This window comes from Rhinopithecus bieti, unplaced genomic scaffold (genome assembly GCF_001698545.2).
Source record: "Rhinopithecus bieti isolate Rb0 unplaced genomic scaffold, ASM169854v2 scaffold_38691, whole genome shotgun sequence".
Lineage (NCBI taxonomy): Eukaryota > Metazoa > Chordata > Mammalia > Primates > Cercopithecidae > Rhinopithecus > Rhinopithecus bieti.
Genome location: NW_016816690.1, coordinates 1,480,935 through 1,493,635, shown reverse-complemented (window position 1 = coordinate 1,493,635; position 12,701 = coordinate 1,480,935). Strand labels below are relative to the sequence as shown.

Sequence of the window (12,701 nt, the reverse complement as noted above, 5' to 3'; positions counted from 1 at the left end):
CCAGGCGTGGTGGTGCATGCCCACAGTCCTAGCTACTTGGGAATCTGAGGATTGCTTGAGCCCAGGAGGTCGAGGTTGCAGTGAACTATGATCACACTACTCCAGCCTGGGCACCACAGTGAGACCCTGTCTCAAAAAAAAAAACAAGATTCAAACTCAAAGGAAAAAGAAAAGGGACTCAATGCAACATCACCTCCCACAGACAATATTCATTTAAGTAACAGACATCCCATTATTTGGGCTCTTTCCTGAGCCTGTTATCCCTAGAGTAGCACCCTTAGCCACTGCCTAACAGAAGACCTCAAAGGAATCAACATTTATTTAATGACCACCACTGCCTAGGCCTAATGCCAGGTACTTTACATGCACTATCTCCTCTGAACCTCATAGCATTCCTGCAAGGTAGACATCATTATTTCCACTGTACAAAGGAGGAAAATGGGACACAGAAAATTAAGTATATGTTAGTTGTCACACAGTTAATAAATGGTGATGTTGGGATTCAGTGGCAAATATTGTGTTCTTTCTAGGGCCTGGGTGACCAAAGTAAAGCAGCAAGAGAAGGAAGGGAAGTTCCAGACCAAACAGAGGATAGACAGCTGCGAGGTGGGGGTGGGGTAGGGTCCACTGGATAAACAGGATCCTAAAAAATTCACATCCTTTTCCCCAGACCAACACCTAAATATAGCCCCAGGAAGAAAGCTGTGGTAGCCTGAAAGAAAATCCCAGTCCCAGGGTGTGTGCAACCTACCCACCAACCTACCAAACCCCCTGCACATCTAACGGGACAGGACCAATAAAAACCTGGTGGGGAAGAGTTGAGAGAGTCTTTCTTGTTCTAACCAGCAGGGAACAAGAAGAAGAAATAGGCCATGTCACCTAATTGGAAATTAAATGACATTTTTTTCTCTCTCTGAAAGTCTACCCCTCTGAGTTTCAGACATGGGATCTATAATCTCATCCCTTCTAGTAATGGCCTCTTGTCAGGCCCTGGACAGGCCTTTCCTCTCTGTGTGCCCCACCCCCACAACCAAGCAGGGCCCTCCAGGATCCCCAGTCTACTGAGAGGGACCATCCTTCAACCCTGGTACAATGCTCAGGAAGGTATCAAGGTCAGAAATTCCCAAAGGCCCTAGTGCAATGGCTAATTGCTTCCCCCTGCCCAGCATCCTGACTTGTGCTGCTCCTGGCATACCAACTCATCTCCTTTCTAGAGCAGTGCTGTCCATAAGAAATATAATTCAAGGCCAGGTGCAGTGGCTCATGCCTGTAATCCCTAATACTTTAGGAGGCTGAGGCAGGCAGATCACTTGAGGTCAGAAGTTCAAGACCACTCATGCCTATAATCCCACACTTCGGGAGGCCGAGGCGGGCGGATCACCTGAGGTTAAGAGTTAGAGACTAGCCTGGCCAACATAGTAAAAACCCCTGTCTACTAAAAACACAAAAATGAGCCAGGCGTGATGGTGCACGCCTGTAATCCCAGCTATTCAGGTGGCTGAGGCATGAGAATCACTTGAACCCAGGAGGCAGAGGTGGCGCCATCTCAGCTCACTGCAATCTCAGCCTACCAGGTTCACGCCATTCTCCTGTCTCAGCCTCCCGAGTAGCTGGGACTACAGGTGCCTGCCACCACGCCCGGCTAATTTTCTATATTTTTAGTGGAGACGGGTTTTCACCGTGTTAGCCAGGATGGTCTCAATCTCCTGACCTTGTAATCTGCCTGCCTCAGCCCCACAAAGTGCTGGGATTACAGGCATGAGCCACCACGCCCAGCCTTGAACTTGTTGGTTCTAAATGCTACATGCACAGTACCTGGGAATTAGAAAACAGGAAATCGGCCGGGCGCGGTGGCTCAAGCCTGTAATCCCAGCACTTTGGGAGGCCGAGACGGGCGGATCACGAGGTCAGGAGATCGAGACTATCCTGGCGACACGGGTGAAACCCCGTCTCTTACTAAAAATACAAAAACTAAGCCGGGCGAGGTGGCGGGCGCCTGTATTCCCAGCTACTTGGGAGGCTGAGTGCCGGGAGAATGGCGTAAACCCGGGAGGCCCGGAGCTTGCAGTGAGCTGAGATCTCGGCCACTGCACTTCAGGCCTGAACAGAGCGAGACTCCGCCTCAAAAAAAAAAAGAAAGAAAAAAAAAAAGAAAACAGGACATCGAGGGCCGAAAAGGCACACAGCCAGGGGCCTTGGCCAGGTAGTCTGAACTGATTTGGGGTGGAGGGGTACCTGACAGCCAGCATTCTCTCTTCAGGGCTCTACTGTGACAAGGGGAGCCTCTCTCCTCCTGAATGTTGATGGAGTGTGGCACAGACCTACCATAAACCAAGATGTGGGATCTTCAGCTGCTACTGCCCACCTTATACCTCACCTACCACTGCTTGCATCATCTTAAAGGGATGGTTTAGAAGATAACTCCAGGGGCACTTGTGGGAGAAATGAAGAAAAAAATCCACCTTGGGGACTTGGATGGGACAACAAGAGTATCTTGGCCTCAGTCCAACCACAGAGAACCCAACTGACTATAATGCTGTCCCACCAAGACACCCAATTCTCGGTCTATAATGCTTACCCAATCCTGGCTCTTTGCTAGGGGCTAGATCGCTGAGTAGTATGAGTGGAAAGGAGCTCCCAGAATTCTAGGATCTTTGGGCTGGAAAGGTCCCTGAAAAAGTCTCAGCAAAAGCTTGTTCCTCACTGTCATTGTGGCAGGCAGGACAGCAGATGGTCACAGCAGCAGCACAAGGAATGGCGCTGGCCAGAAGTTTTAGTAGATTTGGTATCTAGGCCTGGATCTGCCAAAAAATCACTGGGGAACCTTGAGCCTGTCACTCTGCTCAAGGTTGAATTACAGTATGATCTAGATCTCTTCTGGCTCTAAAATTCTAAATATCTAATTCTCTTGTGGACACAGGTTAAGTTATTAACCTTCTGCCAAAGGCACCCTTCTCATTCCAACCCTGGGGCCTTCAGAGAATTGCAGCTATGTCCCTGCCCTCACCACCTCTGTCCTGCCACCACCATCTACACAGCTCACAAGGCACCTCTTCCCCACCGCCATCCCCATAATCGCCAGGCCTGGCTGCGGACCTTCTCTCCTGACTCTAGACCTGCCTGGCTGCCTGCAGCCTCCCGTCCAGGATCAGATCTGCAATGCAACTGCTGCTCTGTCGCCTTCTTGTAGACCTTGCACTTTCCGGCACCTCCTGGCCTCAGGTCCAAAGTCTCCAACAGCTCTGATACCACCACCTTCCTACTCCCTATCCGAGGCTGCAGTTTCTATCTGCCTCCCCTTCCTCTCCTACCCTCTCCCTCCACTCCAGTGAAGGTAACCTTACAATTTTCCTGACCTCCTTTTCTGCGTTTCTCTCCTCACCATACTCTAAGAAGTTTTTCTTAATTTTAAGAAAAGGAAGGCATCTATGTAAGTTAGGGTATGGACCCGAATTATCTTGATCTTACTATCCCCAAAAACAAAAGGAAAGTACAATCTGTCAACTTAGCTGCTCTATCACTTTAAGAGAGTAAGCATCCTGAAGGCAATGACCATTCAACTCAAATATACATCTATCTGTCCATCAGAGAGTGCATAAACAATGTTCATATTCATGCAATGGAATACTACTCAGCAAGAAAAAGGAAACAACTAAAGATACACACAATAGGGATTAACTTCAAAATCATGATTTCAAGTGAGAGGGAAAGAAGTCTTTGACAAAGACTACATATTGGTATGATGCTCTTTATATGAAGTTCTAGTGCAGGCAAAACTAACCTATGGTGGCGGTAGGAGTAGGATCACATGAGGGAACTTTTTGGGGTGATGTTCGTGTCCTGTATATTGATAGTGGTTTGGGTTGATAAGTATATGCATTTGTCAAGTCATCAAATGGTGCACATAAGATTTGTGCATTCAGCCAGGCAGGGTGGCTCACGCCTGTAATCCCAGCACTTTGGGAGGCCAACGTGGGTGGATCACGAGGTCAGGAGATCGAGACCATCCTGAAACCCGTCTCTACTAAAAATACAAAAAATTAGCCGGGCATGGTGGCACGCGCCTGTAGTCCCAGCTACTAGAAGGCTGAGGCAGGAGAATCGCTTGAACCTGGGAGACGTAGGTTGCAGTGAGCCAAGATCGCGCCACTGCACTCTAACCTGGGAGACAGAGCGAGACTCCGTCTCAAAAAAAAAAAAAGAAAAAAAAAAGATTTGTGCATTATTGTTTGTAAATATTCACTCAAAAGAACTATAAATAAATATTGAACTCTAGTGAATGATATATATGTTAAAGTATTTGGGGCAAAATATACTGATGTCTACATTTTACTTTGAAATGTATAAAATTTTAAGACATCTTGATGAGGTTGGGCAAGGTGGCTCACACCTATAATCCCAACACTTTGGGAGGCCGAGATGGGCAGATCGCTTGAGCTCAGGAGTTGGAGGCAAGCCTGGGCAACATGGCAAAGCCCTATCTCTACTCAAAATACAAAAAGGTATCTGGATGTGGTGGTGCATGCCTGTGGGAACTACTTGGGAGGCTAAGGTGGGAAGATCACCTGAGCCTGGGAGGTTGAGGCTACAGTGAGCCACAATCATGCCATTGCATTCCAGGCTGGGTAACAGAGTGAGACCCTGTCTCAAAAAAAAAAAAAAAAAAAAAAACCATAGCCTGATGGATGGACCAAGGGATAAAGATGTGTAAAAGCAAGGATAGGAAAATGTTAATTGTAGAATTTAGGAGATGAAGAGTGTTAACTGCAAAATTCTTTAACTTTTCTGAATGTTTGCAGGTCATTGTGATAAAATTTTGGGAAAAAATATGTATCTATCAGTCACTTCCTAAAGGCAAGCAACATAAAGATAGATAAGCCCAGTGTCAGATCTCAGGCTTTGGATATCAAGTAACAAACCTGTGAACAAATCTGAGTAAATAGGACGAGATGCGATGGCTCATGCCTGTAATCCTAGCACTTTGGGAGGCCGAGGAAGGCAGATCACCTGAGATCAGGTGTTCGAAACCAGCCTGGTCAACATGGTGAAACCTCATCTCTACTAAAAGTAGCTGGGCATGGTGACATGCGCCTGTAATCCCAGCTACTCAGGAAGCTGAGGCAGGAGAATCGCTGGAACCTGGGAGGCAGAGGTTGCAGTGAGCTGAGATCGCGCCACTGCACTCCAGCCTGGGCGACAGAACAAGACTCCGTCTAAAAAAAAAAAATTAAATACAAATGAAAAACCATCTGAGTAAATAGCTATGCAATCTCAGGCAAGTCACTTAAGGCCTCCATGCCTCCATTTCCTCATCTGTAAAATGCAGATAATAATGGTACCTACCACCTAAAGGTGGCAGAATTAAATGAAATACATTTAATTACCCTCAGAGAGGTACCTAATAGTAGCAGGGCACATTTTTTGCCATCTAAATGGGACAGTAGAGAGGATAACAGAGTGCACAAATGACCATCAGCACAAGTATGACTAAAATAAATCAAAACCTTTGTATATGGAAAGTAAAGTCCAAAGAAGTGAAGGTAACTTGATAAGCACAAGGCCAAGCTGGATCACACTGGCTTGAGTCCAGAGGGCCCACGTAGTTAGTGCCAAGGATACTATGGACAGGCAATTTGTAGGGACAGAAATACAAATGGCCAACAAACATGAACAGGTATTCAGCCTCCACAATATTCACAGACATGTGAAATTGAGGTATACTATTTTCAATTAGCAGTTTGGTAAAAACTATGAAGACTGATAACATCAATCAATTAGGGCATGGGATGCAGGGAGTCTCATAAGTCTTGGTGGAAACACAAATTGGTAGGTTGGTGCAAAAGTAATTGTGGTTTTTGCCGTTAACTTTTAATGGCAAAAACCTCAATTACTTTTGCACCAACTAATATATTTTCAGAGGTCAAGTTAGTAGTATCTATGAAAAAAAAAATTTTTTTAAGAGACAAGGTCTTGCTTTGTCACCCAGGCTGGAGTTTGGTGACTCAATCATAGATCACTGCAGCCTGGAACTCCTGGGCTCAAGTGATCCCCCTGTCTCAGCCTCCTCAGTAGCTGGGACTACAAGTGTGTGCCACCATTACTGGCTAACTTTTTAAAAATTGTTTTAGACACAGGGTCTTGCTATTCTGTCCAGGCTGGTCTCAAACTCCTGGCCCCAAGCAATCCTCCTGCCTCAGCCTCCTGAGTAGCTAGGATTATAGGCACCACCACTGCACCTGGCATATGAAAATATTTATGTACATATTCTTTGGGCAATTCCATTATAAGACATCTATAGGTACATTCACATAATATACACGGCTAATCCTTGAAGCACTGTTTATAATAGCAAGTCTATAAATATAAAAGTCCTTACTAGAGAATAGTAAAACTGGCCAGGTGCAGTGGCTCAGGCCTCTAATTCCAGCACCTTGGGAGGCCAAGGCAGGAGGACTGCTTGAGCCCAGGAGTTTAAGACTAGCCTGGACAACATAGTGGGACTCTGACTCCACAAATTTTTTTTTAAAAAGTAGCTAGGCAGTGGTGCACACCTGTAATACCAGCTACTTGGGAGGTTGACGTGGGAGAATATCACTTGAGCCTAGGAGGTCAAGGCTGCATGAGCCAAGATTCATGCTACTGTGCTCTAGCCTAGGTAGAGGGAGATTATGTCTCCAAAAAAAAAAAAAAAAAGGCTGGGCATGGTGGCTCACACCTGCAATCCCAACATTTTGGGAGGTTGAGGCAGGTGGATCACTTGAGGTCAGAAGTTCGAGACCAGCCTGGCCAACATGGTGAAACCCCATCTTTACTAAAAACACAAAAATTTGCCAGTGTAGTGGCACACCTGTAATCCCAGCTACTCAGGAGGCTGAGGCAGAAGAATCACTTGAATCCAGGAGGTGGAGGTTGCAGTGAGCCAAGATCATGCCATTGCACTCCAGCCTGCACGAGAGGGCGACACTCCATCTCAAAAAAAAAAAAAAAAAAAAAAAGCTAAATTATACAACTGAGCAGTTGTATAAGTAAAAGTAAAAAGAATGAAGTAGACTTGTATACACTGACCTGGAAATATTCTATACTATATTGTTAAGTGAAAAAACTGGTTGCAGGATAGTTTATAATTTTGCTAAAATTTAAAAACCTATATTACATGTACATTTGTACAATATTTGCATATGTGTAGGAAAAACGTATGCTCTGGGGAGGAGACTGGAATTGTAGAAGGGTCAAATAGACTTGTGTTTCATCCGTATTTTAATTTTTTTTTCTTTTTTTAAATAATAGAGATGGGGTCTCACCATGTTGGTCAGGCTGATCTTGAACTCCTGGCTTCAAGCGGTCCATCCACCTTGGCCTCCAAAGTGCTGGGATTATAGGCATGGGCCACCACATCCAGGCTATATTTTAATTTTTTATAAGAACATTCATCTGGTAAATGTGTATTTGCTTACACCTAGGAGCTTTAGGGAGTCGGATTATCTATCATTTTTCTTCTACCTTTCTTTCATCTTTTTTTTTTTTTTTTTTGAGACAGGGTCTCACTGTGTCCTCCAGGCTAGAGTGTGGTCGTGCCATCTCAGTTCACTGCAGCCTCAACCTCCTGGGGCTCAAGCGATCCTTCCCACTTCAGCCTCCTCAGTAGCCAGGACTACAGGCATGCCCTACCACACCCAGCTAATTTTTGTATTTTTTGTAGAGACAGGGTCTCTCCATGTTGCCCAGCCTGGTCTCAAATTCCTGGGCTCAAGAGATCTGCCTATCTCGGCCTCCCAAAGTCCTGGGATTACAGGTGTGAGCCACTGCGTCTGGCCTCCTACAGGAAATTTTAAAATAGTTATAAATAAGCTTTTAAAAAGCAGTCTGGCCAGGCGCGGTGGCTCATGCCTGTAATCCCAGCACTCTGGGAGGCCGAGGCAGGTGGATGACGAGGTCAGGAGTTCAAGACCAGCCTGGACAAGATGGTGAAACCCCGTCTCTACTAAAAATACAAAAAAGTAGCCGGGCGTGGTGGTGGGCGCCTGCAATCCCAGCTACTTGGGAGGCTGAGGCAGAGAATCGCCTGAACCCGGGAGGCGGAGTTTGCAGTGAGCCGAGATTACCACTGCACTCCAGCCCGGGCAACAGAGCAAGACTCCTTCTAAAGAAAAGCAGCAAGTCTGGAAAAATTCGATCCAAAAATCGATCAGTGGTCATCTCTGGAGAGTAGGGGAGAAGAAGGGTAACACTTTAGTAATGCTTTAGCTTTCTACCTAATGATTCAACTTTTTTCCAGACTAAAATAAATGTCTGGACAAACTAGTAGGTAATCCACTAGCAGTAAAGCTGCAAACAGGGTAATGGTCAGTTTAAGGATTGCCTTCATGTCTTGAAAAAGTTTCGGTGGCTTAGGGGACTTAGTTAAAATAGAGCTCACTGGTGTCTTGTGGCTGTAAGTGGGGACACATTTAAATGGGTCACCCTGCAGCTAGCAAAAGAAAGAAAGAAGAAAAAAAAAAACCCAGGAAATGGAAACTATAACGTTAGAGTCCCAAGACAAGGGTGCCCAGACTTGGCTGTGGCGGATAGATTCTTAGGTCAGTCCTCCTACCCCCACACCACACTCATAAATAAATACAAAGGAAATACTTTCCCGAAAGAGCCGGCCTCTCTCCCTTGACCTCTGACCTCCCTGAGCGGCCGTTTCCTCCAGCCCCGGGGCCCCCATCCCGGCTCTGCCCCGCGCCGAGGGTTGTAGCGGCGGCCGGCGGGGTCGCCAGCACCTGGCCTGGCCGCACGCTCCAGGGTGAGCCTCCTCTCGGCTGGCTGTGCTGAGCTCCGCAGTGCCGGGTGACTCCCTGCCAGGTCACACGGAGCTTATCTGGCTCCAGGTGTGCTCCCTCACTCCGACTGCACGCTTCTCACGTGACATCAGCCGGCCCTCCCGCCGCCGCGCGGTGAGCCGGGCGGCCTTCGGCGTTTCCCCGCGGCTGGGCCGGCGCAACCGCCCGCGGCGCTTCCCGCTGCGATCCCATCTCCCCCGGAACGCAGCAATCCCGCGGGCACGGGACGAACGCAAGGAGGAGAGAGCTCCTGCGGCCCCGCCAAGTCCCCTGCTGCTCTTCCAGGTGCACCGCCGGTCGCTCAGCACCGCTAATAGCCCCTTCCGTGTGACCTTGAGCAAGTCCCCTCCCCTCTCTAGGCGTTCACTATTTCAGCTACAGTATCTTCAAGAGCCTGAGAGCTCAGACTTGGCCCTCAGCCTCTGCTGGGGAGGTATTCTGCTCAACCACACACTGCAGGTTGTAATCCCGCTCTACCTGCGACTTGCTGTGTGACCTTCAGCCCATCATCCAACCTCTCTGAATATCAGAGAATAATCACAATAATCACTTGTAAGTGATGATAAAGTACTTGGCAGACAGAAAGGGCCCTGAGTCCTGCAAAATCATCAGTCCAACAACCAAAACTGATTCCTGACTCTAAAGTTTGAAATGTCAAGGGAAATTGACATTTTACAAGCCCTGCAATTCCTACTTCAAGAGAAGGGCAGGGAAGTGAAGGTGGGGAGTGCAGGCTCACCAGGTCTGCTCACCACCCCTCCCAATCCAGCTCCTACCTCAGCACCTCCCCACCTCCTCTCATTCAAGCCACCTTGGAAAATGCTAGGGGGAAAAAAAAGGTGATAGGGGTGGGGTGTGCAGATCTTAAAGCACCAAGGGGTCTGACACTAAAGCAGAACTTAAACTCCATCAAGCCCCCTACCCATCCCAAGTCCTGTGGGAACCTGTCAATTACAGCAGACAGTGAGCTGGGTGGGCCCTCCTACTGCCCCAAACCTTTAAACTACAACCAGCTAGAGCCCCTCGGTTTTCCCACCACACTCAGGCCTGGGACCCCGGGCCATTAACAAAACCCAGCTCACATGGATGCTCTGGTTCTTGCCTGTGGCGTCCACTCCAGGTGAGAGGATCTGGCTGGGGAGGTCTCTACTTTCAAGGAGTAAGAACAACCCTGCTGCCCTGGAGACCTGTGACACACCAAGTCAGGATGAAGGCTTCCTGAGTTCCAACAACTCCCAGCTCCACCTCAGCAGGGTGGATTCTCCCTTTCACAGGAGCCCCAGTTCTGCCCCACCCAGTCCACCTTTAGGTACCTGCCTCTGGGGGACCCAGAGTTTTCAGGCCCAGTTTCTGAAGACAAATGCACTCCTCAATAAACAGCCACTACCAGGGCCAGTGAGGGGTCCTCCAGGGAACTGGCTGGCTACCCAGACGGCCCAGGAGTGAGGCTGAGAGACCAGGTGGGAGTCAGGAAGGGCATAACCCACATGAGGAAAGTCTGGGGCGCAGGAGGAAGTCCTCAGGCACACACTCTAGCACCTGGGCCAGGCCAGGAGAGAGTAAACAAACTAGACACTCAGAGCTACCAGGCACCAGGTCATCAGCTGTTCAAAGTTCAAAGCTCCCAAAGCAAGTGACCACCAGCCTGTGGCCCCCCCATGCCCACCCTCCACCCCCACCTACAACACTTCTCATTCCCCTAATCCCCTCAATACAATAGCTGCCCCCAAAGCCATGGTTTTCCTGGAATTGAGGCCACAACCCCGATGTCCTCAACCCAAAATGGACAAGCACACCTCCACCCGAGGCTATATATAACCCGTCATGTCAAATCCAGAAACTAGGAGGATGTTTCCTGGAAAGCCTTCATCACAAAAAAACAGAGGGGAAGCTGAGGAGGTGGGAAGCCATGGACAAAGAGCCAGTGAGGCTTGTCAGGAAGCCAGAGACCTCAGGAGAGCAACTTTCAATATACCCAAATAGAAAGTAGCCCCTGAACTAAAAAGGGTGGGGAACATTAGGCCAGGCCTGTTGCTATGACAACAGGGCACCAATCTGCTCAAGAAAAGGGCTCCAAAGCACAAGGGAAAGGCGGCTTGATTCAATGGGCTCTGTACTCACCGTCCTCCTTAGATGATCTTGCTTTTTTTTTTTTTTTTTTTTTGAGACAGAGTTTCACTCTTGTTGCCCAGGCTGGAGTGCAATGGCACGATCTCAGCTCACCGCAACCTCGGCCTCCCAGGTTCAAGCAATTCTCCTGCCTCAGCCTCCCAAGTAGCTAGGATTACAGGCATGCACCACCACGCCTGGCTAATTTTGTATTTTTAGTAGAGACAGGGTTTATCCATGTTGAGGTTGGTCTCGACGTCCTGACCTCAGGTGATCCGCCCGCCTCGGCCTCCCAAAGTGCTGGGATTACAGATGTGAGCCACCGCGCCCGGCCTGATCTCGCTCTTAATCATCCAGGTGGCCTCCCCTCCCTTCCAGCGCGCCCCAGTGCATACACAATTCCCAGAGCTCACTCGCCACAGGGGCACTGATGAGGTCTTCTCGGCCACAGACATGACAGGGGCTCCAAAAGACAAGACGAACCCACACTAGCCCAAGTCATTGGCAGGGTGAAACGGGGAGGGAACCCAATTCTTTAATTCTGAGTGGCCATCTGAGGGCATGAAGGCCCTAACCAGGACAGTCCCTCTCAGGAAGCATTCCCCGAGCCCTCCCCACACAAACACACACTATGAGGCCAGCGCCAAACACGTGCCCCATTGGTCAAGTGGCCAGGCAAAACGAATACGGGCTCAAAAACAAACTGGCTGTCTTCCTCCCCATCTCCCCCACCCCCCACCTCTGGCTCATTCTGGCCGCAACCTTTCCAACTAATCAGCAAGACACATGTGCCTTGCAGTAGGGCAACTCCCCCCATCTCCACCCCCACAACAAAGCCCCAGTGCCTAGCCCGTCCCTGCGGGCCTTATCGCACCCTGGAACATGACCCACACTCCTGGCCAGGCTTGGGATCAAGGAGCGCACCCCCACTAACAAGGGGCAGGGTGAGGGGGCAGCCACCCCTACCACCTCCCCTTCCCATTGGCGAAACAACTGGCATGACAGGTTAGCAGGGCGGGGCGTTGGGGCGGTCTCTCCAGAGGCCTGGGGCAGCTTGTCCGACCTTCCCACACGCACCCCACCCCTCTGCAGGGAAAGGTGAGGTGAGCATTCAGTCGCAGGGTACAGCCTGCACTCCCTAATCCCCAAAGCCTGCCACCATTCATCCCCTCATCTTCTGTCCCAAGAGGAGGGGGCCCAGGGAAGCGGGGTCTCTATTGTTTTGCCAGCTGTCTAGCAGCTGCTCCTTTGAGAGGAGTCCGCAGTCCGCCCGGCAGTGAAAGAGTGAAGGCCGCCGGGAGGGATAAAAGGCTGGGTAGAGGTGCTCCCCTTCCCCGCTGCTTTCCTCAGCGCCCCGCTCGCTCGCTCGCTCCATCGGGAGGCCTGGGCCGGGGCAGGAGAAGTCCCCCCACCCCCGAGGCTGCAGCCCGCACCCCGCAGCTCCGGGCCACCTGGGCGCCTCCAAGCGCCAAATCCCCCCACACTGAAGGCCACCCTGTCCTGCCTCCCTGCGCTCCCCCAGGTTGGCTGGAAGGGCCGGTGGTGCCCTTTCCCCGCCGCTCCCGGTCGGCCCCACCCCGGGCGTCGAGCTCCACGGCGCCGCCAGGGACTGGAGCCGGGACTCCGGGCCGCTGCTTCCAGGGGACAGGGGAGGAGGAGGAGCCGGCAGGCCCCGCCGCCCGCCCGCCCGCCCGGCCGGGAACGGCCCCGCCGCGCGGGCCCCGGCCGGCGAGGCCCGCGCCCACCCGCGGGCGCGAGGGGGCCAGGGGG

General features: G+C 50.2%; 1 protein-coding gene across 5 annotated transcripts in view; it reads right to left on the bottom strand.

The window, feature by feature from the left end:
- Positions 1–12,701, bottom strand: part of MYO18A (myosin XVIIIA) — a 105,171-nt gene that overhangs the window by 92,180 nt on the left and 290 nt on the right. The gene's annotated exons all lie outside the window — the stretch shown is intronic.